Source organism: Rhinolophus sinicus, chromosome 11 (assembly GCF_057876585.1).
Source record: "Rhinolophus sinicus isolate RSI-liver-muscle chromosome 11, RSI-T2T, whole genome shotgun sequence".
NCBI lineage: Eukaryota > Metazoa > Chordata > Mammalia > Chiroptera > Rhinolophidae > Rhinolophus > Rhinolophus sinicus.
Genome location: NC_142511.1, coordinates 18,744,785 through 18,769,812, shown reverse-complemented (window position 1 = coordinate 18,769,812; position 25,028 = coordinate 18,744,785). Strand labels below are relative to the sequence as shown.

At 42.9% G+C, this 25,028-nt stretch overlaps 1 protein-coding gene and 1 non-coding gene across 4 annotated transcripts in view; both read left to right on the top strand.

Moving 5' to 3' along the window:
• Positions 1 to 290: 290 nt before the first annotated feature.
• On the top strand, positions 291 to 364 carry TRNAK-CUU (transfer RNA lysine (anticodon CUU)). Its single transcript has one exon. It is a non-coding gene; the product is annotated as a tRNA-Lys (tRNA).
• A 16,295-nt stretch (positions 365 to 16,659) lies between these two features.
• The window catches only part of HHAT (hedgehog acyltransferase), a 259,911-nt gene continuing 251,542 nt past the window's right edge, over positions 16,660 to 25,028 (top strand). The window contains exon 1 of one of the 3 annotated variants that reach the window (XM_088801657.1): positions 16,660 to 16,738. The gene's annotated coding sequence lies outside the window, so the exon portion shown is untranslated. Of the gene's footprint in view, positions 16,739 to 16,843; positions 17,112 to 17,296; positions 17,573 to 25,028 lie in introns of those variants that run through there. The other 2 variants (XM_088801656.1, XM_074322217.2) reach the window with 2 other exon arrangements.

Sequence of the window (25,028 nt, the reverse complement as noted above, 5' to 3'; positions counted from 1 at the left end):
TGTTGACATTTTTGGGGCCTGGGTCTCAGCCTCTGGGGAAAATGCATGAAAGCAAAGATGTGGTCCACTTATGGAGGAAAATGGAAAGGCTAACACTACCTCCACAAGCTTCTCCAAAGGACTCACTCTTCAGAGGACATACCGTCATCTGTGCTGAATGTGGAACTCACCTGCCTGCATTCAGCCAGAGAAAAGCTGATCCTAGTTTTTCAATGAAAGCACATTCTCAAGATGTAGTTGCATAATCAGGGGCTTTGGTGGTGTCTACCAAGAAGTACAGCTAATAGTGTGGCCGGGTAGCTCAGTTGGTTAGAGCGCGGTGCTCTTAACAACGAGGTTGCTGGTTCAATCCCCGCCTGGGCCACTGTGAGCTGCAACCTTCACAACTAGATTGAAACAACTACTTGACTTGGAGCTGATGGGTCCTGGAAAAACACACTTAAAATAAATAAAAGTGAAAAAAAAAAAAAAAAAAAGTACACTTATCCTGAGAAATCTCCTGCTCAAGTTTGGCCACCCTACAATCAGGAATTTTTCGGCCCAGCATCACCTACGTTTAGCAACTATCTCCAGTCCCTGTCCCACCCTGTCCTGGCGACAGCCCATTAGAGGCCCAGCCTAGAGGCTGCACTTCTCTCCCATCAAGACAGGGATGTGAAGACCCTCTGCTGCTGCCTGTTGCTTGTGGCGGGAGCTCTGTGAGCACAGCCTCGAAGCTGGCTGTGAAATAGAAAAAATAGAAGCCCCTGAGTAGCCAGCCTGTCTGCTCGGTCCCTTCTACCCTGGTCTTTGGCATCGAAGTAGGCCCAGCCTGTGTTCCAGCCGCTTAGCTGGTTGCTGCCAGTTCAGTTTCCCAGGACTTGGGTCTAATCCCAGTCTCACGCCTCACAGGGGGCTGGCTGGTTCCTGTTAGCGTTTCAGTCTACCCCTAACAGTGAGCATGGCTGCTGCCAAGAACTCATGAAACTGGATTCCCATTTGGCCCCTTCCGATCAGACCCTGCTGTATCATTTCACCTGCTTGGCAACAGACAGCGGTTGTGCCACGTCTCTCGGACTGGTCTATTGCTGCACAGGGAAGGCTGCGTCTGGTCCACATATTCTGATTCAAATCACCCCCTCTCCGCCCCCAGCTCGTGGTGTAACCGGCTGTAATCTGGCATTCTAGCTAATGCTAACCTCCCTTTCAGAATAATTCCTTATAGCTATGACCTGTGCTAAACAAAACAGAGAAATCTTATCAGGTGAGGAGACTCTCGGAGAACTTCAAAGTCTTCCAAGTAAGGTTCCCAAGAACATTCTAGAAGATCACTCGAGGTTATATTTGCTCAGCAGTTTAGCTCAAGTCAGAGGTGATTTGATAGATTTACGACTAGGCCTTTTTCAAATGTGTTGTTCTGGCTAGCTTTGACTGGCCCTCAAAAGAATGCTCTGCCCCAGAGCAAGTCCGTCTGGTCAGACAGTTATACAAATGGGAAGGTTCTTGCAAATGGTCCATCAACTTACCATAGAGAAAAACAAAAGCCAAGTCTTTCGTTGTGCCTCAAAGTGTACTGCTATTTCAAAACTATTTTCTTTGAAACCGTCTGCCTAGAGGAAAATACTTGTTAAATCTGTATGTTATGAAGTGTTAGACTAGTGACATTCAAAACTGTTAACATTCAGTCAGTTTTTATTAATGGAGTTTTACTCTTTCAAACCCCTTTTTAAAATCAATAAAAATCTCTGTTCATCAAAATGCGTACAGAAACACAATTGATGAGTTGGTCATTATTCTTTCTTGCTATGGAAAATTAGCCAACAACTGGTCAACAGACGTACACAACCAGCAATAATTTTGAAATATAGTTAATGACAAATTTACTCATGATTTTTCACTATCTTGTTTATTTCCAACGAGAAGAATCAATATAAATGTCTCACATTAAGATTTGTGGTTGTTTGTTTCTGGTACAAAAGAAATAAAACAGTATTCCCAACACTTCATATTTAAATTGCTTTGGTTTTTTTCAATGTATTTTAGAAATAAATTACTTAGTCTGGTCTCATCCACTGATAAAAAGTTACTATCACTTCAAACCCTCTTTTGGCTAGATTGTGTATACAAATAAATGTAGAAGTCACTGGAAATCTACTGTGTACAAATCATCAGGCTTAGTCAAGACAACTCTAAAGGAGGGCTGTTCAAGACCTTTCTCTTAAGCTTTGAGGACCTTTTGGTTAAGTTATGAGACCTTTCTCACCATAGGAGAAATAGATGAAATAGTGTCTGTTGTGGTTGAGTCGGTGGTGAAACCCAGAATCTGCCATGAGCTATACGCCTAATCACAAGATCTCTCCTGAGGGTCACCTCAGGAAAGTTAGGCTGCTGTGGAACACAGTTTGAAAACCATAGCCTGACAGGCAAGGTGTGATTTCAATCCTGGTTTTCCCTGGGTACGGGTACAGAGGGGGTCCCCTTAACAGTAGTGACCCAAGTTTTACTGACTCTTCTTGCCACATGCTCAACAAGCAACTTCTACTTGTTTCAACAAAGCCCTACACAGACTCCACAGAGATATCTCACATGTTCTTATGAATGGTGACCTTGTTATAATAGTCAACACACAGATTTCCCCAGGTGAGGAGGTATATCCCCTTTTCTCTGGCCCCATCCCCATCCAATGTTCGCTGTCCATGAAGCCTCTTGAAGGTGCCTCCCCAGTGCCCCAGCCTGTAGCCACCACAGTCAGAATTCCAACACCCGAGCCAAGGCAACCGCCTAGGGGCCAAAGCTGCCAATCCATGAGGGCCAGAGTGGTGCTATGTTCTGGCCCATCCGTCCAGCTCCTTGTGACATTCGGGTCCCTTGGGGATGTAAGAATGCTACTCTTGCCTCAGGTCTCACAGAGTCCTTTATGAAGACTGATTCACAGCTTTAGCTCACAGGCCCTTTCCTATAGGGCTCAGACACCAAGCTAAGGTGCCAGGTAAGGAACAAATCCCACGCTGGCCTTTCATTTTCACTCCCACCGGTGGTCCCTAAACTTCCTCCCTTCTCTCTCAGCCCCATCCAACAAAACTGCAAGTGGTCTATTTTTGTCCACCCAGCAGTTTAGGTACATTCCCTGACATGCGTGAACCTCAGTTTGGGCTCAAGGTGGAATTCATGAGACCATGTCATGTCTAACTGAGTGTGATATCAGCTGTCCTGCTTTCCTTAGAATGACACCAATGACGTATTCCAGCCACGGCTCTTAGCCCAGCCCTGGGGGTGCCATGAGCTCAGATAGAGAGATATGCTCAGGATACGAGAGTTTCAGCAAATGCATCAAACCCCGTGGCCCTTGCAATGAATGTGCTACCCAAAGGGCAGCTACTGTCTTGATTATATTTCCCGGAAAACTACGAAGAAAAACAAACAAACTAACAAACCACAAGAGCTCTTTCCTGGCTCTTCCAACAACTCTGACTAGTTTTGAGTGTTTGTTTTTTATTATCTCCTCTTTGGGGAACAAATTAAAGTTGCGTGTTTATTTTCTGCAACACTGAGAAACACGAAGAGAAATCCTCCCAAAAGGATGATCCTGTTTCCCATCCAGATATTTGCCAACAACCACATGAAAAGGAAAAATAAACTTGAAGGCATTGCATTGAGCAACAGATTTGCCCTATGATATTACTTATAATTGCATTTTTATTTTAAATTCACTCGACTATGACCCTTCCCACCCACAAAAAAAGTCCTCCACTCCCCCCAAAAAAGACCTAGGTGACACAGTAAAATATCACTGTTTACCTAGTTACATCTGTTATATAGAAGTTCCCATTTGGGTGTTTCTCAAGCTGGGGGTGCATCTGTATTTTTTCCTAATGTCTATATGATTCAATCCAAACTTTAGGGACTTTTTATGATAACTCGTACTCAGCCAATGTTGCGGTTTTCTCCATCTCTCTGAGACTATGTGTGATACAGATCAAACTGAAATATCATCACTAGACTGCCAGGGACAGATTCCCGGGCTATGGCCTCCTTGCCCAGTCAAGCCTAATCCTGGTCTTCATACCCCGATACTCAGGCCACATCTACTTCGGCTTACTTCGGTCAATAAGGGGCTCATGCTTAGTGCTGCTCCTGAGGTCTGGAGGCTGGATTGTGTGAGTGGATACGAAGCAACAAGCTTGGGCTGTCAATACCACAGGTCTTGGAGTCTTTCCTGTGTGACCGAGTTGTAGGTTCCTGCGCTGCTTTTCCTGGTGGGTGGCCCCTGGGATTTCCAGGGGATTGTGTATAGCCCGGATGGTAACAGAAACCACTTAGCCCATGTGTTTCCACAGAAGGAGAGCGTGCTCCCAATCAGTGAGCACAGGCCAATCCCAGAGCTCAGAACAAGATCTCTTTGGCATGAAAGGGCTTTCTAAGGAGGGCAGCAAGAGAGCATTGGAGCTCTGAAGGCAGCAAGGCCCATTGGGCTGGAAGGACTTCAGGGTCAGTTTCCTAGGCTGGGCGGAAAGTTGAAAAGACCCTGAAAGTTCTCTTCAGCTCTATGACTCTGATTTCACATGACCACATCTGCCTTGGGAACAGACCTTGGGAGCTGGGGAAGAAACCCAACTCCTCCTGGCCCAAAGTGAGAAAATCTGGGTCAAGACAAAGATAGACACTGAGGATCTGGCTGTGTATCTGTCAGTGTTTCTGCTGAACGGGAGGCCTGGGACTCCTGGGCTGCTCAAGTCCCTCCTCCCTGGGCCCCCAGGGTCACTACCACTGGCTGTTGTCTCTCTAGTAGGTTCATGTGCATAATTGACATGAGGCATTTTCTCAAAGGATCAAAGTTTCTTCCTTTCCTCATTCTGCTCACTGGACTGGACAGGGTGCTCAGTTTTCTCAGACACTAACCGCTAAGACAGGCATTTAAGTTTCTGGCCCTTATGTGTATCCATAGAAAAAGTGCTGAGGCAACGATTTGTACAAGGGTAACTCTCATCTGTCTTATTCAGCTTGGGCTGCTATAACACACTGGGTGGCTTAAACAACAGACCTTTATTTCTCACAGTTCTGAAGGCTATCTGAAGTCAGGGTACTGGCGTGGTTGGGTTCTAGTGGGAGCCACCGTTCTTGCTTGCAGATGGCTGCCTCCTTGCTAGGGCCTCATACGACAGAGAGAGAGCATGCACTCTGGTCTCTTCCTCTTCTTACATGGACACTAACCCCATCACGGGGCTCTACCTTCATGGCCGCATCTAAAATCCTAGTTAGCTCCCAAAGGCCCCAATTCCTCATACCATCACCCTGGGGGTTAGGGTTTGAGAGGGGCACAAACACTGGTCCTTAACACCGGTCTGTAAGCCAAGCTCCACCACAGCTGGAGAGAGCGCGGAGGACATCAGCGGAGAGAACACAATTCTAATAAAGCCAGTCGTGACCACAGTCAGCATCTAGGATGGGGAAAAACAGTTGTTTTCTGTTTTCCTTTGGCTCTCTTTTTGGTCATACTGGAGACAGCTTCTCAGTGAGAGGCCCTTACTGAGAACCAAGTGCTGGTTTCAGTTCCTTAGCGTCCAACATTTTCAGATTCTTCCGAGAGCAGCATCCCTGAGCAGCCTTTCTTTTGCCAATAGTGATGGCATTTCAGAACTTGTGTTATTGTGTTAAAAGACCTCCTTTCTTTCCAAGGTGAGAAAGGGGTGGGACAAAGGCAGTCAAGGGAACCGAGAAATTTATACATACTAGTTTCCTACAGCTGCTGTAACAAATTATTACAAAATTGGTTGGCTTATAACAATAGAAATTTCTTCTCTCACAGAGGTCAGAGCTCCAAAATCAAGGTGTTACAAAGTTGGTCCCTTCTGGAAGCTGCGAGGGAAAATGCATTCCATGCCCTTCTCCACACTTCCAATAGCTGCTGGCAACCCTGACTTTCCTTGGCTTGTAGACACATCATTCCAACCTCTGCCTCTGTCTTCATCGTAGCTTGTTCTCTGTGTCTTCTCCCCTCAAATGTCTATAAAGACTGGCGTGGTTGGGTTCTAGTGGGAGCCACAAATGTCTATAAAGACATTTGTCATTGGATTCAGGGAGCACCTTAATTAAGGAGACTCTCACCTCAAGATCCTTAACTTAATTCCAACTTAAAGGAAAGTCAAGTAAATTCAAATAAAAGAGGCAACCAATATCTCCATTACAATTGTGGGACAAATAAAACAGACTGGAGTTGTGAGCTAGGAGTCAAGATATTGGAGTCTTAGGTCTGTCAATAATAACGATTCTGTGATCTTGGGCAAGATCCTCCCTTCTGTAGGCCTGATTTCTACCTCTCTAAAATGAGAAGAAGGATTAAATGACCTCTTTCAGCACCGCTATTCTGATTCCACGTGAGTAGCCTTTCCTCTCACCAGATCTCACATGTGCTCATGTGCACAGACTCATGAGTGCAAAGCATACTCCGCCCTCTGGCAGATCAAGCCAGGCAACTCCCAGACCCAACCGTGATTTTCACACTGAGTCTAGAATTTATTCTTTCTCATGTGGGGAGTCTGGGAGCTAGCTTCCATTGTGTCATGTTTGACTTGGCTGGAGAAATAAATTTGGCAATGCTTAAAAATGCCACACCTTTATATTCTGAGTTTTTCCACCATCTTCTTGGGATCCTGGAATTTGGAACACTTCTTTTTTATTTTCCAAATGAGTATTTCAGTCTCAGTCTTCAGCGTGCCCACTGCACTTTCTGCCCCAGGAGTGATCCACATCTCAGATGATGTGTCCTGGCCCTGGTAGATTTCTTAAAAAGGAGGTGATGGGTAAGGAAGAGAGGCTTGGAAATTCCACAGCATTATTTTTTCATAGGACTCCTGATGGTTCCATGACCAAGTACTGGAAAGTATACCGCAATCCTACTCCAGAAAACATGTGTGCATCTAATTTTGGTGGATTAACTGTACCTTATGATCCCATCGTTCTACATGTGAGGGCTGGGCAAAGGAAGGGTTTAGTCATGGAATCGTAGAATCGGAGAGCTGGGGAAATTGTTCGCAATCTTTTCTATGTGTATGCAGTTTTCAACAATGTAAGTTCTGTGAGTACAGGGTTTTTGTCAGTCTTGTTCATGGTTCTATCCTCAGTACCTAGCTCAGGGTGTGGCACATAGTAGGCACTCATTAAATTTCTGATTATGAATGTATGAATCAGATTCTTAGAGGAGTGCAGATCTCATGCAGTGCCCTTCATTTCCGGTTCATTTTCAGGAGGCAGAAATGTTAGTAGGCTAACACTTTCTGTGCTAAAGAACTCTAATGATCTACAAATGATTAACAGTATTAAGGGAATTCTGCTCCTTATTAGCTTTAAGCCCCTTCCATTAATACGCATTACGAATTAAGAAAAACAACCTTCTAATTACTTGTTTTGTAAATTTAGGCATTTTGATGTTGGTTTTTCTTAAACTTCTGTCTTTGCCTCCCCATTCTCCCCACTGAGCACCCATCTAAACACATACACACACACACACACACTCAACCCCCACCTCAGCTGGGGAAAGTATGGTCTCCTTTTGTCGCCAACTCACAAACAAGGTCTTGTGCTGCCACCTAGTGGAGCGTCTTCATCCCTGCGGTTCCTCGTAGTTTCTGGAGTCGCTGAGGAAAGCAAGACGCAGACATGAACGAGGTGCTCTGAAAGCCTGCCCACGTCCTCAAGACGTCTGAGACCCACCCTGGAAAGTGAGCCAGAGGAGAAACGAGGGGAGCTTGAGGGCGTGCCCATCTTTGGTCGATGTCCCCCTTCCGCAGGGATAGCTGGCCCCAAGCTGCGCTGTGTGGGTGACCCTGACCGGTCTGAAGGAAGTGATGTCATGGCCTCCTTCTCAGAGATGCCTTTGACAAGGAGGGTGAGGGTGGGGAGAGTGAAACGCGTGCCAGGGTGAGACAGACAGTTCTTGTGTGCTGGGAAAAGTCAGGCTTTGAGAGACTTGTTCAGCAAAGATCACTTGCCTCACTTTTGAACTCTCCTTTTGAGCGTTCCCTTAGAGAATTGTCCCTTAGGACAGAGAAGCTGGGCTGATTGTGGAGGACACAGAAAGATCAGCAAAGCGGTGAGCAGAGAACAGGGCCAGCAGAACTCAGCAGCCACCGAACAAAGGGGTTTAATGAGGAATGTGGGCCGCAGCATTGAATGAGGCTCCATGGAGGAGGCGCTCTGGGACCTCCCCCAATTTTCCTAGATCCCTGAGTTCTGGGCCCCAGGAAGGAGGTGGCGCTTGGAGACAGAAGTAAAAGATCTGCACTGATCAGGCACACATCATTACTAACATCTTCCCCTAATTTCATACACCAGCCTGCAGGAACCACGGTGAATGGTACCGTCGTGTGACGTCACCTTTCCTTTGCTAATTTTATCAGTTTTCGTCTGAATAAAAGTGTATCTGATCTGTACCACCTTGGAGATTATCTTTGGCCCTAGATCTGAACTTTACCCAGGATAGCTCTGTGTAAGCCCGTTTCAGATGCCTACAATCTGCCTATAAATTCGTAGGTTTCTCCACTCAAACAGAACTTGCCCTCAGGCCTGCCGTTCACGCTTCTCCACACCTGCTCACCTTGCCAGCGTGTCCAAACAGCAGGTGACCCTGACCACTCCGTCCTTACTCTATCCCCATCTGGCTTCTGTTTTTCTCTTTCCATGGAAACCGCCCTTTTAGAGACTGCTCATGACTTGCTCATTGACAAATCCAAAGGCCTCGCTGATCATACCGTATCTGGCTTGATATTTTATCCAGTCCCAGCCCCTGGTGTTAAGGATGTAACTTTGTTTTCCTAGAACTGACCGCAGACTAGCAACTCCATCTGCAACATCTGCTTGGCAGCAGAAAATGTAGCCTTCCTAATTCAAGATAAACTTAGACAATTCTGTTTGAAAATAGGATCAAAATGTGTTCTCTTTTGGGTAGCGATTCAGGAGTTTCCGTCTCTTTATGCCCTCTGCATTTTTCAGTCTCTGAAGCTGCAGAAGACATGTGGAAGGTGGAGCTTATGCATCTCCCTGGTTTGGGGAGGGAAGCACTGTCCAGCCCATCAGCATCCTCTGTCCACACCAGCTTCCACTAATGGGCAACTCTTCCCATGAGGTCCCATTGTCCTGAGCCAGCATCAATGCCTGAGGTCCAAGTTTTCACCATCACCTTCTCTTGCCTACATCCTCATGGTCCAGACTCCAGCTCCGTTAGCTCTGTTTGGCTAGTTCAGCACATCTTACACACCCGTCTTGGTGGCCACAGACACTTTTCAGATCTTTCCACACCTTGCCAGTGTGCCCGCAGCTCTGTGTGGTGACCCAAGATGATGGCTGCTGTGCTCTTCCAACAGCATTCTGGATGTGACAATTCTCCCAGGAGCTGTCCTTCTCCCTGGAACATTCTGAGAGGAGAGACACACTTGCCCTCCGCTGTGGCCTCCCCAGTGAGGTACAAAAGTCACTGACTGTGACTACAATAGAAAACACATTTCACAGCATGGCTGAGTACGTGTGCACAACACAAGTGAAATAATAGCTTCATGAAACAATATTTACTATTACTCCTTGCAATGGATTCTATTTTCTATTTCATCCATTTCATTTCTTTTAATGCTGGTTTTAACCCAATACATCAATTTTATGATCCAAGGATAGGTCTCAACTCACAGTTTGAAAAACACTGGCCTCATAGTGGGTTTCTATGGTCCACTGCCCCTGGGGCTTGGTTCATTGGGTGGATAGTGGGCCCCATACCAAAAATCAGAAAACAGTTCCACACTTGTTTTTTTTCTCTCAAAATGGACAGCTTTCAGAATAAAAAAAGTCCCGCCTTTCAAGATGTTGTCTCTACTATGAGATTAAAATAAATCCATTCAGACATTCAACAAACTTTTATTCTCAGCTTTATCTATTTTCTGTCTGAGAACAATGTGTATAGCGTCTGACAGAATGGTAGAGGAAAGCCTAGTGGGTATAAAGAAGCACAAAGAAATAAAATCTCAGTTAATATTTCCAAATCTTACACGTTCTATTGGTAACAGTAATAGTTAACAATGATTGAGTGCATATTATGGGTTAGGCACTGTGCTTAGCATCTCACGTTTATTACGTCAGTTAATCCTCATAACGTCTCTATGACAGCTACAAATATTATCCGCATTTTATAACAAGGAAACAAAGGCTAACCTAAATTTGACTCTGTCCCCTCCCTCCAAATCTCTCAGGTCCGTTTCCTCCTCTGTGCTTACTTTACCTCTACAAAATGAGGGAGGAGGATTAGACTATCTCTTTCAGCTCCCAAAGAGATCACCAGCCTTGTCAAAGGCACAGCTGCTTCCTACTAAGTTTGAAAAGTAATGGTCTTATTGCATGGTTGCAATTCGACCTGCTGTTCTCAGTCACTCCCCAGTCAGGTCTCCCTATGCCCTAGAACTTGAGGTCACCTACAATCTTCTCTCAGCCTCCCAGGCATCAAGAGTCCTTCCTGGTTCTTAGCAACCTGCAGGCGCTTATAGGAAATGCCTGTAGTAACTTCTCTTTATCTTTTCTAAAACCCACATCCATAAAAGGGAAAAAGATGCCTAGATAACACACATAACAGAAACAAAAGATAACTACAAACTATTGATTTTTCCCTTCCAATTTGGTTAGTGCATTTATTCAGCAAATATTTATTGACTCTGTATGAGGCATTATTCTACATGCTACTGGAGACTGGGTGGTAAACAAGATGGATCAAACTCTTGCCCTTTTGGAGTTTACATTCTATAGGGGCTGGTTTGGGGGGAGGGGCAGACAGTGACCGGTGCTTTTCAAACTTCTTTTAAATTACAACCCTTAATAAGAAATGTTTTTTTTCACAGCGGAGGAGGAAATTCCTCCTCCCCCTCTCCTGCTCCACACAACAGGATCAAACGTTTTGTGCGACAGCACTTACTCTTACTATGGATAAAAACACTAAAAACAAAATGATTAACGATTATTATTATTAATTCCTAATCTCATTCATATTTGAATAAAGCTTAAAAAAATTCTCAAATAAGCAATTCAAAAACCAGAATTAGGCAAGATGTTATTTAGTGTACAGGGTGTGCTTGTCTGCTTCTCATTTGATTCCAGTCCAGAACGCAGAAGGACAATACTTCATACATAAACCCATGAGACTTTCTCCTTTGTCTTAATCGGTTTTAAAGGTTGAAAATCCTGGTTCATACAAATAGGTTATTGTGAATGATAATAAGATCAATGCATTCTTTTTACCTTGCAATGGAAATTCTTTGTTAATCTTTCTCTAAAACAATGATGAAGTTATCGTTTTGTGATCATTCTTTTCAAACAAAGAATTAAGCTGCAAGAATTCATTTCCCTCTTTTGGACATCACGTTTAGGTCAATTACTGATTCAGAGTTTCAAAAAGAAAATTGTTTTTTCATCTGAAAATTTTTCCCTGGAAAACATTGATTACAAGTTGTAAATTGAGAAGTGAAATGTAACAATATTCCTAAATTTATTTCAGTTCCTGTTTTTACTAATGTCCTTTTAATATGTTGCAAGAATATTGAGAACAATAGGAACTAGGGTGATTGCTGTTAAGTCCTAACTTGCCATAATGAAATGCCTTTCGGAATTCTGGATATATTTGACTTGCTGAATTTTATTGTTGTTTTCTCCCTGAAGTTATAAATTTAAGTTTATTAAAATTATCAATATCATCAGTTAAATATGCTCATTTTAAATCCCAGACATCATCTTTGACAATGAGATTGCTTGCCGAAAGACATTGTTTCTCAGCTAGAAAAATGTGACTGTCATTTCGGAGTTTATTCACTCTGCTCAATAGTTTCCCTTAGGTTCACCCAGGACAATCCATGAACGTCAGTATGTTTCATCAGGAGGGTCTGGTTAGCTCCATTTTGAACAAAACACATCAATATTTTGGCTATTCAATTATCTCTAATAAATTTAACAACCTTCACCATGATTTTTTGTTTGTTTGTTTTTGTTTTTTAACATTGCTATGAGATACAGCAGAATTATTTCTAGAGATGCCAAGTAGAATTCCTATTGGTGCTGATTTCTAAGCACAACTGTTATTATTAGTAGCTTTTAACAATACTTTAATAGTTTTGTTATGTTTTCTAGCCATATCTGCTGACTCCATTACTCTTAATTCCTCTTTTATTTTTCCAGTTTAATGTTCACCAATGATACATTTTTTTCCAGCTTTGTAAGTATATCTGATCCAGTGCGTGTGAAGTTAAACCACACACACACACACACACACACACACACACACACACACTCCTTGTCATCTTGCATAAACTAGAAGAGTGAATAACTTATAATATCCCTGTTCTTTTTGGGATGGATCTCAAGCTCTTTACTGGTTTTTAACCACATGAGAAGCATGGCTTTGGAAGGTTCTGCAGTAGTGCAGACTTGACTAGAATTAGTATTATCCCAAAGAGTTGTAAACTTTATCAGCTGATTTAGCCTTAAAAATTATGTGCATTATATCTATTCATGTTAGAAGAGTAATTTTTCAACATCTGTGTGAGCCATTTTCTCTTTTGCTGAACCATATGCAACTAAATCTCATTAACAGTCTGTAGAGCAAGTAAGACATTGAGTAATAATTTTTTGACTTTTGTTTTCATTTAAAAATGTTTGACAGGCTGTTGACAAGTCCAGTATGCTGTGTTTCTAAGTGTCCTGTTAGTTTTGAAGGTGTCATTACAAATAATATATTGGAGTTTGCCACTTCGATTGGATTTTACACGCAGAAAAAATATTTTAGATAATCCGCCTTATAAAGTCATGTATTCTTTTTTCTTTTTAGAATGCACCTCATTCTAAATGAAGTTGAAACTGACTCTTAGGGACAATATTTTTCTCTACATTTTCTCTATTTACAGATCTAGATATCTGGAGCTTGAACTTGGGCATTCCTCTAATTTTCACTTCATCTTTTCTAATAGTAAGGAGAAATCCCACTAAAGGGAAATGAAATGCATGATAATGTAATTAAACCCATACTTGATGCAAACCTGGAACATAGCTCACTTGATAAGGTCCTTTTAGAAAGATGCTTTATAATGAAATACGATTAAAGTTAACATAAAATATAGAATCTATTAATTGTCCTGTAATAGTGATGGTCATATTCACATGTCAGAAAACCAAATGAGATGTTTATTAGCAGAAGATAGAATGATTTGTATTAGTCTACTGATATTCGTCATAGCCTTCCATTAGCTCTCTTAATTATATTCATAGCAATTAGATGCAGTATTTCCAACAACATTCAAAATTCTTAATAAACATCCAGTGATGTGTTCTCGTATTTTCTTTTCTATTCTACTCTGTTCTGTCCTATCCTGTCCTATCCTATCCTCTTATCCCACTCTCTAGTCTCCTCTATTCTACTTTTTATTTAAAAAATTAAGTCTGGTTGTGACCCATTAGCTTATTTCACAATTTACTAATGCATTGTGTCTTGCAAGTAGATTGAATAATGCTGACATAGATAATAAATAATGCAAACAAATATGAGAAGTTCGGAGAGTGGTAGAGCTATAGAAAATATATAAATGAATAATGGAATGGAATTAAGAAGTGACTGGATAGGGGTTAATTTTGCCAGGGTGGTCAGGGAAGGCTTCTTGGAGGAAGTGACACTGACTTGTGCTCTGCATAATTTAGGCTACTGACATGACTCTGTTCTTTAGCCCTGTGGGGACAGAGCCAGGAGTGCAGTTTCCAGGCTCTCGGCCTCACGTGAAAGGTGCTGGCTCAGGTAGTAGATGGCCGTCAACTGTGTCTAATTGACCATCAGCTGTAACCAAAAATTAAGTCTGGTTGTGACCCATTAGCCAATTAGCCCCTGATATAACTGCTGCGGCTGCACTGGTTGGTGAGTTGAGTCAGGAGTCGACAGTCCAGTCGAGTGGGTTGGTTGGCAGGCAGAGAAGTGGACAGCAGGTTGCAGGTCGTGTGACTCCAGCCTCCAGTGAGACTATAGTGCTGCCAGTGAGACGATAGAGGTATGACTCCCCTACCGATGGCTCCGTGGGTGTTCCTTTTTGGCCTAGCCATATCCTGCGTTCTTATGTGGGGAGCAGGAGCAGAAGCCCCGCAGGCCGCCTCGCACTACAAATGGTGGAGCAAGCAGGGTCTCCCGCACAACAAGAACTTATGGGTAGTTTGAACTATATTACTTGAAATGTGCATATTATGTCCTAGTTGTTTTGCATAGAGTTGGTAAATCCCCAGCTATACTGCAATTTTCTGCAAGAAAAGTCTTTTTTCCCCCCACTTAATAAAAACTCCCCCAGCATTCAATTTTGTGCTGTGTGTAGAGGAGATGATGGACAAATGCTAGTTCAAAGATGACTGACTGCTGAGAGTCACCATAGACCAGGGCCTACACCCTCTTAAGTGGAGCAGATGAGCGCCTATGCCAGGTGGTGAGAGTTGTGAAGGCTCTTGAATTCTTCTGAATAGCTCCCCATTATTGCCTGTGCCTGAAATTTCATAATTAGAAATTTACTCCTTTGTCGTTAAGTCTTTATCAATTAAGTCTTAACGGCCATTTGTGCCTCCGTTCAATGAGTATAATTTCTATGACTGAGTCATCGTTGAATTTACAAAGACGAGTTGGCCTAGTTAATCCTTCCAAAACACCCGTCCTGCAGGATGGAGAGTAGCTACCAGGTGCTCAGGCTGCCTGTCTGGACAGGAGGCCCTGCTGGGACACTCAGGCCCCACTAACTGAGAGGATCAGAGAAAAAACATGCCCAGGGCAGGTGCCTGATTAATGATTTAGGGTTAAAATAATGGTATGAAGAGTCACTGACCATTAATCACCCACATTTACATACTAATTTTCATTTTTTGCTTTTAGAGAAATACAATATCAAGGCACAAATTGGTTTCCTCTTTTAAACCTCAATTATCATCAATTTTGCTCCATTTACTCTAGCCTTGGTTTGATTCTCAACTCCACAGAGGATTCTCTCTGGTTTTACTTGTAGGGTCAGAACACAAGCCTTCCAAGGCAAGGCAGCTCTGGCTGTCTGGCCCTGGGCCTGGCAGTCTGGCTCCAAGTCAGGGATTCCCAGAGGCCTGATACTTCTGCTCTAAGACAAACACAGACCTTAGAAGGCCAGACATTTCTGCCTATATGTGAAGCATGAAAGAGAGGGGGGAAAGCCTCTCCATTTCTTCCCCTCCCCCACCAAAACAAACCCCCAGCTTTTCTCGTGGTGTTTAGACTCTAACATTGGTTTTCTCCCATTATCTTACCTCTTACTTTCAAGAGCACCTGAGCCTCACATCATCCACCTCTTCCACTCCAAACTCTGGCCTTTAAAAGATGTCTATGCGTTTTGACAAACGGTTTTGGGAAAACTGGATATCCACATGCAAAAGAGTGAATTTGAACCCTTACCTTACACCCTATATAAAATTAACTCAAAATGTGTCAAACACCTAAACTTAAGAACTAACTCTATAAAGGTCTTTGAAGAAAAATAGGGAAAGAGCTCAACACCGGATTTGGCAATGATCTTGAAGTGACACCAAAACACAAGCAACAAAGGAAAAAACAGATAAATTGGACTTTATCAAAATTAAAAACGTCTGTGTATCAAGGACACGAGTGAAAGGGCAACCCACAGCAGGGGAAAATATTTGCAAATCATATATCTGATAAGGGGTTAATTTCTAGAATACATAAAGAACTACAACTCAACAACAAAAAGACAACCTGATTTAAAAATGAACAGAGGATTTGAATAGACATTTCTCCAAAGAAGATATGTAAATAGTCAGCAAGTACATGAAAAGATGGTCAACATCACTAACCATTAGAAAAATGCAAATAAAACCACAATGAGATATCACCTCAAACCTGCTAGGATGGCTACTATCAAAAAACCAACCAAACAAAACCCCAAATAATAAGCTTGGTAAGATTGTGGAGAAATTGGAATTCTTGTGTACTGTTGGTGGGAATTTAAAATGATGCAGCTGCTATGGAAAACAATATGGCAGATCCTCAACAAATTAAAAAATAGTATTAATACATGACCCAGCAATTCCACTTTTGGGTTTATACTCAAAAGAATTGGAAGCAGAGTCTCGAAGAGATTTTTGTATACCCAGGTTCCTAGCAGCATTATTCCTAACAGCCAAAAGGTAGACGCAGCCTGTGTCCATTGGATGAATGGATAAAAATGTAGTATATATACTTGGATTCAACCAACCACAGATCGAAAATATTTGAAAACAAAAGTTATGTTGTTGCTGACGTGTACTATGTAGTTAGGCCTATTTGTTGTTCATCTGAAATTCAATTTTAATTGGGCATCCGGTATTTTTATTTGCTAAATCCAGCACCACTACTTGGGGCGTTTATTAGCACCTACTTTCTGAACATCATCCTGTACTAGGTGTTGGGGGTGGAAAACAGAGAGCTGAATGAAAAGAGTTCTACTTCTCAGAGAGTTTATAGACTGGTTTCCCAGAGAATTTTGCAACCATTGAAAGAATCTCCTGGACAATTTCAATGAGGGCTAGATTCAACTTCTTGGAGCACAGCCTCTGTGTTTTCCTGCTGCGTAAGGCGATGTTGTGGACATTGCCCTGCTCCTAGAACCACCTGAGACAGCCCTCCCCTGGGAGTCTGATTTCTTTGTTGGAAGAGAGATCCGGATGCCTGTGGTTTTAAGCCCAGGTAATTCCCGTTTAGGTAAGCCGGTGGGGCTCGGGGAGGTGTGGCCTTGGAGGCCTCTGACAGCACTCGGCATAAAGTCGAGGACCCAGCCATGTCCCGTGGAGGCAGCGTCAGATCTGCACTCTCGTACAACGCATTCAAAACCATTGGTGTACATTTTGCACTGGTGATAATCTTTGTAAGTCGTTTTCCAGTTCCTCAAGTTCATCCCATCTGCTCTTCACTCTAATTCGCGAGGAGAGCAGGGCAGCTTATTTCCGCTTACTGAAGAGGAGCGGGAGGCAGGCACACTGGGGCCAAGTTCACGCAGCATGCTCCGGGGGCAACCAGGGCTGCAAAGCCCGCCTTCTTTCCACCCCATCAAGCCACCTCCTTTCACCTACTAAATGTACGTGGGGACCCCTGGGGTGGGATTTAGAGTTCACCTGGAGTTTCAGGTGACTTCCGCTCCCAAACCCGTTGGCAGGGAGAGATCGCGCAGGAACTGGACCCCACGGGTGAGCGAGGCCTGAAGCCCCCGCCGGACCACGCCGGGCACTCGGGGTCGGAGAGGCAGAACGCCCTCTCGTGGGTCCCCCGGGGCGGGCGGCCTGCTGGCCACGGCTCGCGAGCACCGCCTGCTTCCGCGCCCGGCCACCGACCGCAGGGCCGCGCGGGCACGGCGGCGGGGACGCGCTCCGAGCACGCGCGCGGGGCTGCTCCTTCACCGGCCACGCGGAGGAGAGAGGGCGGCTTCCCCGGTCGGCTCGCCGCTGCAGCCGCCGCCGCCGGACTCGGAAGTGCGGAGAGGGGTGTTGGGAACCCCGGGCGCGCGTGAACGCCGCCGCCGCCGCCCGGGACAGCCCGGAGGTGGGTAGCTGGGACCGTAGCGGGTCCCGGGGACGTTTTAGGTGACTTTTTTTTTTTTTGCTTCGGTTGACAAGGTTGAAAAAATGAAATGCACAAGACTTCTTTCCGTTTCCTACCCCGGCTCCTGCGTGCGCGCCCGAGGGCGGGACGGAGCAACGCCTGGTCCTGCGGTGGAGACAAAGGCGCCGGGGGCCGTGACCCTGCGCGGCGGCCAAGGCTGGTTTCCTGCCGGCCGGAATGCACGCGTGCCCCTGCCCGCGTCCCCTTTCCTTGGCTTCGTCCCCCATTTTCTGCCCTGTCGCGGGGAATCGCGGACGCTGGTCCCCTTGGCAGTATTAGAAGTGCGCCGCCTTACTGCTGCGGCTCCAGTGACCCCCAAACTTAGAGACGTTTGCTTTTTACTCTCCGAACTCAGTTTCCCTCTTTTCTTCTACATTTAGCCTTTAGGTGGCACTGGTCTTTTTGTGGGAAGGCCCTTCTTCCCGCAATTCCCACCAAAGAGAGCGGGAGAGGTACTAGGATGGCATTGGTGTTAAGAAATGTGCTGCTTCCTTGGTTCCTGTCTCTTGGATCAGGGCCGCCAAGCTAGTGGGCTGGCATCCTCGGTGGTTTGCATTATCTGGGGGTGGGACTCACTGTTGCTGTTCCTTTCTGTTTTGTATCTCATTCATTCACAGAGCCAGGCGGTTTACTCCAATGTGATGCACGCTATGGGAGCACGAGCTCAGAGGGAAGGCTTCACTGAGTCGGTGGTGCTTTTTATACTGGAATGGGAAAAATAAGTATTTTTTTCTCCTTCCATCCATTCTTGATATTTCATCTTTCTTATAACTTTTTCTCCCTCCTTCTTGTGGCAGTCCCTAACTGTGATTAAGTGTTGAGTAAAGACAGTTAGTTCTGGCCTGAAAGATTCAACTACTAGTAATGGGGTGATGTGCTTGTCAGGTGCTTTAAATCCATTATTCCTAAACCTTACAGAACTGGGAAGGATAGGTAGAATAAAGAAAGCCTTAGAGGAGGTGCCAAAGCCCCGGACTATTGGGGCTGCTCCTGTTTCTGGATCAAAGCCTGTGCTTCATCTACTTTTTACTTTGTTCCTCCCTCGGGAAGAAGGTTATAAAGGCTAACTTAGGGTGAAGGCCAAATCTCTGGAGACAGCAGTCATTTTGCTGGGTGGCTAGGTGTTGGTAACATCTAGCAGGTAACACCAGGAACTAGCCAGGGTGGGCCTTACTCACCTGTGTGTCTCCAGCTTCCACTGCAGTTGCATTGGAATTCCCTGGTTTGGATGAAATCCTTGTTTCTTTTGGGGGTGGGGGCGTTTCTTTGCCTTTTTGCTGTGGACACGACATGGACCTCTTTTGAGTCTGGGGAACCCAATTTAAAAATGCATCAAAAAACACATAGAGTTACAAATTATATGGAAACAAAGTTATCAAAATAGAGTGAAAAAAACAAAATTGTAATAGAGTATTTTATGTATTTCTTTATTAATGCATTAAGAAACAAGGTTCAGTGCTGTATCAAATAACTCAATTTCAAGTAGTGATGCCCATATAAGTGATATTTTGCAGGGTTTGTAATAGCTGTACTGCTGTATGAAAGCATGTGTGACTATTCCTGGTTAACAGTGTCACCAGAATTGCTCTTAGTAGTTTGGTTTTTTTGTCCACATTTATAACCAAATGAAATCCTGAATTTTAATAAGAGGTTCCTGTAGATAAAGATGTACGAGAAAAAAAATGTTAAGTTCACGGGCCCCCGAATTCTCCCCATGGACAGTTTGGAGGGTATCTTAGGTCACATACCCTGCTTGTGGTTGTTTTTCTTCTGAGTACTTACTGGCCACCCTAGACCATTACTAATAGCTGTTTCCTTCTCCCTCCATTAGTGTTTCCTTTGCTCAAGTTCATAGTTGTTTCTGGTGATAAAAGCTGTTGAGAGGAATTGCTGGATTGTTTACATTCCCGGCCTGCTCTGCTCCTTCTGTGGGTAATTCTGCTGGAGAATATTCCTATGATAGTACATGTATGTCACACAGTACCTGACAGCCTTTTTATAAATGGAATCTTAATGGTGTATGGTACTACCAGTTTTAGGGAAGAAAAAGGAATTATCACTACATATCCCACATATATTGAAAAGATTTTAAGATGGTATGAACAATTTTATGGTAATACATTTGAAAATGCATATGAAATGGACAGGTTTTAAAATATAATACCTTACCTAAAACATAAGAAGTAGAACATCAGAATAGTTCTATATCTATTAAAGAAATTAAATTTGTAGTGAAAAACCTTTCCGCAGCAAAATTTCCAGGCCCAGATGGCTTCACTAGTGAACTATTACAAACTTTTGAAAAAATGAAAAGCAGAGAAAAAGGGAACCCTCCCTGGCTGCTTTAATGCGGCCAACATAACCTCATTGCTAAGACTTCATCAGGACATTACAAGAAGATTATAGGCCAAACTGTCACAAAAAAAGATGCAAAAGTCTTAAAACGATGTGTTGGTAAATCAAGTATAATATCTATAAAAAAGATACTAAACCATCATCAAGTTGGACTTATTCCAGGAATGTAAACTTTGTCTAACATAGAAAATTAATGATTGTAATTCAACCACATGCACAGAATAAAGGAGAAAAATTATTTGATAAAATTCAACACCCAGTCGTGATAAAAACTTTCTGCAAGCTAAAACATTATTTAGACAAATTAAACATTTAAAAAAATGGAGCGTGTGTCATTGCTCTACAAATAAATGTATAGATGAGTACAGTTCCTATCAAAATCTAAGCAGATTTTTTTTTACAATAATTGTTGGTAAACCAATTCTAAAATTTATTTGGAAATTCTAGACAGTCTAAGAAAGAGAGCAAAGTTGGATGACTTAAGCTTCTAGATTAATCTGTAGTGTGTTGGTATGTATTGGCATGCTAGACAGACCATAGGACTGGATAGAAAATCCATAAACAGGCTCACACATGTGTGGTCTCTTGATTTATGAAACACGTGACATTGCAGTGCAGTGGAGAAAGGGTAGCCTTTTCAGTAAATGATGATGAGCCAATTGGATAGCCACATGGGCAAAATGTATCTTGATCATCTGCCTCATTCCACATACAAAAATTAATCAAGATACATCATACAGCTCAATGCGAGAGCTAAAACAATAAAGCTTCTTCCGGAAGAAAGCAAAGTAAAATATCTTTATGACCTAGGTACAGTCAGAGGTTTATTGAATGGGACACAAAAAGCATTAATTATAAGGGGAAATATTGGTAAGAACTTCTGTTGACGTAAAGATTCTGTAAAGAGAGTGAGAAGGCAAGCTACAGAATTGGGTGTAGATATTTGTAATGCATAGCTCCAATAAAAAACTCATACCCAGAAGGTGGAAACAACTTCCACAAATCATTAAGAAAAAGATGGACAGCCCAGTAGAAAAATGGCAAGTCTCTTCATAAAAGAGGATCTCTTCAAATTCTTAAGAAACATAAGGTGGTTAACCTCATTAGTTATTAGGGAAATGCAAATTAAACTGCAATGGGATAGTATACACTCACCAGGGTGTCTAAAATAAGAGACTGTCAATGCTAAGAGCTCATTAGGATATGGACAAACTGGAACTCTCACATGTTGCTGATGGGTATAAAAATTAGTATAACCGTTTTGGAAATTGTTTGTGCTATCACTTACTAAAACTGGACATACACATCTGCTTTGACCCAGCTACTCCCTTCTTAGGTAAACACTCAATACTAAGGCATATATATGGGTACCAAAAGACATGTAAAACATGGAGCAGTATTTTCATAATGGCGTCAGGTCGGAACAACCCACACGTTCATCAGTAGTGGAATGGCTACATGCATAAATCAATTGTTCATACAATGGAATACTCCACAGTAATGAGAGTGAACAAATTATTGCCTCACATACAACATGGATGAACCTCACGAACATAATTCTGAACAACAACAAAAAACTAGGTGGACACAACAGAATAAGTGCTGTGTGATTCCATTTACGTGAAGTTCAAAAATGGGCAAAATTAAACTAGCGTGATAGACGCCAGGCTAGTGGTTACCTTTAGTGGAGTTATAAAAAGGACAGAAGGGGCTTCTGAGGCATTTAATTTCTTATGAGTGGTAATTACTGGAGTGAGTCCGCTTTTTGGAAGCCTTACATTTTTTTCCCCTTAGTATATTTTAACACAAACTTTACTTAAAATATTATAAAATATTTGGTTCATTCAGATGCCCCTAATCTGGGGAGCCATGATTGAGCGATCTTCCAGATGGGATTTTTATTTTTAATCTTCACAAATAGCACAGATTCTGATTCTCACTAGGAGCTCATGGATATTTGTTGAATGAAGAAACCAGTCTAAGATTTCATTATTTGAAGTATAATTTCTGAAAAAAGAGAAGTGATGGTCTTATCCTACTCTCACTGTCTCATCTGGAGTTTTGGGTTAAGCTCTAAGTACCTACAGCTGACAGAACGGTAAAGGTTCTTGGAACCAAATCATTGGAGAAATGGTTGAAGGAATCATGGATGTTTGTCCCTGAAGAGGGCTTGGAAAGGAATGGGTAGCATTAATTATCGTTAAATATTTGAAGGAGTGTTGTTGGAAGGAATAATTAAGCCATTTTAATATAATAGCAATAATATTAAAAACAACAAGAATAAGCATTTCGTAGCTTACTATGCCCAAGACACTGTTCTGTCACTTTGTAAACTCATTTAATTTTCACAGCAACCCTCTGAGAATTGCTGTTATTCTTGTTTTACAGATAAGGAAATCGAGGCACAGAGAGGTTATGCAACTTGTCCTAGGGTGCACAGCTAGAAAGTAGCAAAGCTTGGATTCAAACTTTGGCATTCTCACTCCATCACATCCTACATCCATGGCTTTAGTTAGAGGGTGCAAAGGACTAGTAGCAGAAGGTTTTTTCGAAATAGAGGGGCAGATTTTGACTTAGTTTAAGAAAAAAACAGAATAACAAAATCAGCGCTGCTTAGAAGCAGTTTCCTTCCCTTGTTATTTTACTGGAAATGGTCAAGTAGATTATTGTAAAAGGAATTCCCAAAGGGGCTGGAGATTAGCCAGATGACAGTAAGGTCCCTATTGATTTTGAAATTCTGATTTGAGAGCATAATTAGTTTTTTCATTGTCTCTCTCTCTCCCCACCCCCCTTAACCTTTTTAACATTTTATATACTAAAGCTCCATTGTGAAATGCAGTTTTCCCACTAACTTTTCAGATTTTACTTATTAGGAACTCGGACATATTGGTGTGGTGGGCCATGTCCACACCCCTTTATAAGGAGCCTTTGCTGCTCTTCCCATAAAGAGATAGAACCTATTCTCTCCTTCCCCTTGAATCTGGGTTGGCCTTTTGCCTTGTTTGACCAACAAATAGTCTGTGAGTCCTGAAGCCTGGTCCTTACGTGACCTTGCACCCCTTGCCTTTGTTCTTTTGAAACCCTGAAGCCACCATGCTGTGAAGGGGAGCCTGCTGGAGGCTGAGTGCCCACGTGAAGGAGAAACAAGGCACCTAGCTGACAGCTAGCACGAAATGTCAGAGGTGCGTGAGGTCATTTTGGTCCCTCCAGCCTCCTTTGAGCCACACAGTGATTTGGTCACTATGTGTGACGCCAGGTGAGATCAGCAGAAGAACCGTCCAGATTGCCATCCCCCACAGTCTTGAGAAAGTACAGATCTTTGTTGTTTTAAGCCACTGTGTGTTGGGATGGCTAACTATGCAGTGATACATAACTGATAACATGACATTTTGGTGCATATTTGGAAATAATGGGATGTCTTCTAAAATATTCTGTAATTCAACTTTTCGCTCAGTCCTGCAGACCTCATTCAGTCTATCTAATCATTCCTCTGTGTTGGTGAAGCCTTTCTGGGTTTGGAGAAGTGTTTCCCCTTAGTGTATGTGGGTAGACGAATAAGACTCTTTATAAGGCTCTTAACAGGGTTTGGAAGAAACTCTGATGTTGGAGGACGCGATGAGTCCAGACTTGCATTTTCTAGCAAGAGTCCTGTGATTTATATTCTGCGAAATAGGTTTCTGTTTCATTAAATTGGACCCTGGAAAAGAACAGAAGTCTCATACCAGTGTTTTCAAATGTGATAGAATATTGCCCTACTATTTCATTTTCTCCAGAACCGCTGTCATTTCAGTGGGCCTGTGCTCCTTTGCTTTTATTACTTTGTGGTTTCCAGACTGCTCATGTGTTCCTAAATTTAGAACTATTTCAGTGTTACTCAGCTCTTATCTCTATGTAATTGCTGACTTTCCCCTCTTATGTCAGAGCTAAATTGGTTTGGTTTAGTTTGACATCTTCAGTAAATCTTTTAAGGATTGTATGAGTTAGATGTTTCATGTGTATTGTGATTACATTTAGTTGATTTTCAAATTTTCTTTGCTTCTTAGGGAGTATCTAAATTATACATAACTTAAGCAATTCTTTCGCATTTGTGTAGCTTACATTACTTTCTGGCTTTCCTGATGGATTGATTTCACCATAGATGTGGGGACAAAAATGAATCTGGGGCATTCTGTAAGAAGGGGAGGGCTCTTGAGTTAGACTTGGTGGGTTTGAGTCTGAGCTCCACCGCTGACTAGCTGTGTGAGTATGGGGCAGGCACCTTGACCTTTGTGGGCCTCGGTTTTCTGTTGTGTTAAATGAGGCTACCAGAATGACCAACCTCAAAGAGTTGTTGTGAAGATTAAATGAGAGAATGCTTGTAAAGTGCTTTCTCAGGATAGGTAATCTGCCAATAGTACTTAACAGTACAGAAGTTACTAAAACATAAGAAAACCCAGTAGAGGGACATTTCAGTTTAGGGCACTGAGCAACAGTTGGTAGAAGCGATGCTGCTGTCAGAAGTCTCGTTGACTTAAAGCTGACAGCACTGTTTCCACGTGCTGGTGGATGCGGGTATGTGGTGACAGCCCATGTAGTGCTAGATACCAAGATGGAGGAGCAGAAACAATTTAAAATGGAAATGTTGGAATCCATTTGTTGCACGCATCAAAAATAAAGATGAAGCACTTTTGAAATGATAGTGGAGTTTGCTGTGGGGAAAGCATCTTACAGCAGTTACGTTTAGGTGAATTTCAGGCTTTGGCACAGTGAGCTATACTTTTCTGCCGAAATTGAGGAACAGGATTTCTGCCTATAGAGAGTGGGAGTTGGGAACTCGGGTCTTGGTTTTTCCTTCATTGCTGGCTCCTCTGTGTACTTGGGTAGATTGCTCCTTCTTCCTGAGCAGGTTTCTGATTCCTGAAAGAGAGCTAACGGCTCTCCTGGTGAGGATGGCATCTTTGGAAGTGGGTGGAGTGTTAAATTACTAGGTAAATGGAAGTCACTTCAGTATAGAAAACGCTCTGGGAGCTGAGGCACTCTTGCCATTTTATGCCTAAGATTT